Source organism: Tupaia chinensis, unplaced genomic scaffold (assembly GCF_000334495.1).
Source record: "Tupaia chinensis unplaced genomic scaffold, TupChi_1.0 Scaffold000133_1, whole genome shotgun sequence".
Lineage (NCBI taxonomy): Eukaryota > Metazoa > Chordata > Mammalia > Scandentia > Tupaiidae > Tupaia > Tupaia belangeri.
Genome location: NW_006159602.1, coordinates 610,225 through 614,181, shown reverse-complemented (window position 1 = coordinate 614,181; position 3,957 = coordinate 610,225).

Below are 3,957 nucleotides of genomic sequence, written 5' to 3'. Positions count from 1 at the left end.
TCTCCCACTGTCATCCAGTCACTGACAAAATTCTAGCTTCCCTGTCCTGGAAACTCAGTTTTCTAATTCCCTGAGGTAATTTCACTTCCTCTTTAGCCCATCATACCCAGTCCTGCAGTTCTGTATTATTTTCAGAGTTCTCTGTCTGACAATCTCTGGACAATGAGGAAGAGTGAGACTTTTATTATAGTGTTTTGTTTTCTGTTTTTAGGTTTGTTTATTTTTTACTGCTTAGCAAAAGGAGCAAGCTGGGTAAGAACTGAAAATGGGCATTACTATTACCTCAAACATGTATGTCATGATAATGTTTTGCAAAACAGCTTCTGTGGCTCAAGCAGCAGCTCCAGATATAAGATAATGTTTCCTTTTATGTGGGGTCAGCAAGGTAGCAGAAAATGAATCCTAAAGACATAAAGATATGGTTAAACTCCACATCTCATCATTTACTTTTCTGAAGCTTGAATTCTTTTTATTTTGGAGGAGTCCAACCCAGTGGGGCCCCAGGACTTGTGTTGAGCCCTTGACCTTTTGAGCACTGCTTCTGCTCAGTTCAGTACGTTGGCAAGGCTGCTACTGTACGCTGCCGCACCCCCTCCCCCACCACCTAGGAACAAGCTTGGGTCAATTAGCATGTCGGCAAGGCCGCTTGCTATTCACTCTGGGAACTGTGGTCGCCTTGCTGGGAAGTGATCCCCCCTCTGACTCCCTGATATACTACTATAAAATAATTCCATAGTTTTCTCATACATCTTTGTAGTAAGATTTCCCCAAAATTTCCTGACCGCTCCCCTTTACCCTGACCACTTACTGTTAATTACAGCGCTTCATTGGGCACAGTAGAGGGTGTGTTGAAGTTCTTCTTGACCTTTGAAAGGCCTTTCAAAACACATTTAATATAAACTTAAAAACAACCTCTTAGGCCAAAACTGACCCAAGACACCCCCGCCTCACTGTAGCTAATGTTTTGACAAAATACATGACAGTGGTGTCACAGGCACAATAGAATGCCTAGGTGTACCACAAAGTTTTTCATTAACTTGTTAGTCACTTTACTGTCAGTTGAAAAAAGCTGTCCCTGCCCTCACCAAGTGAACAGTAACTTCACCCTTTCAGGATAGGTAACTATATTAAGATTCTTTTAATTAAATTTTAGATCTCTATAGAATTATATAAATATTCTTTTTTTGTGTGTGTGGAGAGGTTTTCGCTATAGGGCGTGTGCACTCGCCAGACAGACAGAGAGAGACAGAGAGACAGAAAGCGAGAAATCACTCCCCGGGGGGATGGTCACACCACAATCCCTTCTCCTCCATCCTCCTCAGGATCTTGGGCATGCACCCATATGTGCCCGGCGTGAGTTTTAAGCCACCGGGTCCAGGACGCCAACCGTGGTCGACTACGTGGGAGTCCAACGACATAGCCATTACGCTAACTGCTGGTTCCCATAGATATCGTTCTTTATTGAGATCCATAAGAACTAATATCTGTACTTGAGATTTTCTTTTTTAGCATCACAACCAGTAACCGCAAGATGGCTTCTGCCAAGTACTGGTAATTAACAATGCCTGCTGGAGCTGTTCTCCGAAACCACACTCCCAGAACACAAGTTCCCAAAAGCTTGCTTACATCAATCAAACAATTGTTGAATTGTATCGATGATTAATAGACCTGCCCTTAATCAAACCCTGAATAGAATCTTTGATCTCTATTGTTAAAACTTTATGAAGTGATAATTAGAACATATAGCCCCTCACCCGTTTACTTGCATGTATCACATTTTCAATAAAACGGCACTATGATTCCTAGCAGTTGTCACTCCTCAGAGAGAGATCTTGGAGGAGTGTCCGACTCAGGACGTGCATGAAAAGGCATGAGGCCTTTGTCTTCCTTTCCTTCCAGCATCGCCTCCGACGAGTCAACCCACTCCCGCCGAGGCTGGTCCCCGGCAATATTTGAAATAAAAGTAACAATAAACTAAAAAAAGCACCTAACCAGAAAATGCCTTTATAAGGCCCATAAGGCATCTGATTCTATGTATGCTCTAATGTATTTGTTAAATTAATTAATGAGTAAATATTCCCCTAGCTGGAACACCTCCTCTCCTACATCTTCAACTATGAGTTTTTCTTTAAAACTAAACGGAAACATCCTTAGTTCCCCCTGAATTATTTGTCTCACCTCTGTGATTCTATAGCTTCCAGGATGTATGTTTATCACCCATTTTATGATTCCTGATGTCCTTGCTAGTTCCAAGGTTATATTTTGGGAAATTCTTTGAGGGTCATGTTTTATTTGACTTTGTGTCTGCAGTAATTAGTGCAGTTCCTGGCAAATAGTAATCTCTATTTTGATAAATGTTGAATGAATACTTTATATACAAATGATAACCAAAGGCCTGTGCCATAAGCTTGACTAAGTTTATTCTAAGTACAATGTTGAAATACACTTGAAAAATAAACTTATATAGAGATCAATAGCAGTTATTTCAACAATAAAAATGTTAATTCTGGTTGAGTGACATATAATCCCCATGACAAGAACAGGCATAGATAGCCTCCCTACATAAAGGTAACAACTCATTCTTACTAATCACTTAAGCTGTGCCAGTCATTTGATTGTTTGCCGGTTGATTTAATCCAATCCTCCTAAGTCTCTGTGGGTTAAGTTCTATTATTATTTGACAAGATATGAATACTGGGCACCAGAGAAATTTGGTAGCTCCCAGATTAAGGGCATAGGAAGTGGTGGTGGCATCCAAGTTTTGACCCAGCTTTCCTAACTCTGTATCCTCTATGCTTAACCAACACTAAGAATTTCTACAAGTAGTCGATGCTTCGGAGATGATTAATGTGGTACTCTGACCCAGCATAAGTGAGCCTGGGCAGAAACTATTATGGATAGAACAGGAATACATTTTTCCTCATAATCTATCAAATTGTGAAAACATCATACTGTAAAAAGTTGTCTATAAACTATATCCTTGCAGATAAGCACATCACTGATACTACACGGGGTTTTCTCTATATGCTTTTAACAAACTACACTTTCCCTGTGGTTGGAATTATGTTTTTAAAAATAAACCTTAGCTTAATACAATTTTGTTTCCATTGACCCAAAAATCCAAGTGCTTAAGAACTAAGCCATCATTTCCAATACAGCCAGGAGAAAAAAAAAAAAAAATCCTCAAGCCACTGAGGGTCCCAAGTGTGCAAGAATTGCTAGGCTATCAATCACATGGGGAAACGCGAGTACCTTGACTTGATACCGACAAATTAATAGGCTTCAAAGCCTCTAAATCAGTTGAGACCAATCATTGCTAAAGCTCTCAGGTGTCTCCTTGAGGACTCCCAACAATTTGGAAGGTGTCCAAAATTGGGGGCCGGTGTGTCAAACATGGTGAAGAATGGGGGGACGTGGGTGCTGGGGCATACTGTTAACTTTCTATCTAGCGTTAACTGTTATTTTTGTGGCCACCCTGCAAAGATTCCTGGGTCTGAAACGAACCAGGAATTAATCGTCAACCACGGCTCCCCGCCCCCGTGGGACCGCGGGAACTTAGCCTTCCTCAAGAACAGGGATCTCAGTAACACGTTTCAACGATGGGGGATTTGGTTCCCTGTATTTAAAAACGCGGCCACTCATGGGAGGTAAAGGCGCACTACGGCGAGCCAGTGTCGGCAGTCCCAAATCCGCGGCCACACGGCCTGCGCGGGTCCACTCGGAAGCTCGCACGCCATCGGAGTACCGGCGGTGACCGCCAGAGTGCGGGTGGCCCTACGCGCGGTGGCGGGCCCTGCCCCCCCCAGCCGAGACCGACGGTCGCTCGCAAGATGGCGGCAGCTGCCAGGTTCCAGCGGCGAGCACTACCCCGAGGAAAAACGTCATGTCGCCAAGGCAACGACCCCCATGCGCAGGGGCGCGGCCGCGGGGAGGGCTCAGGCTGGCCCGCCCACCCCC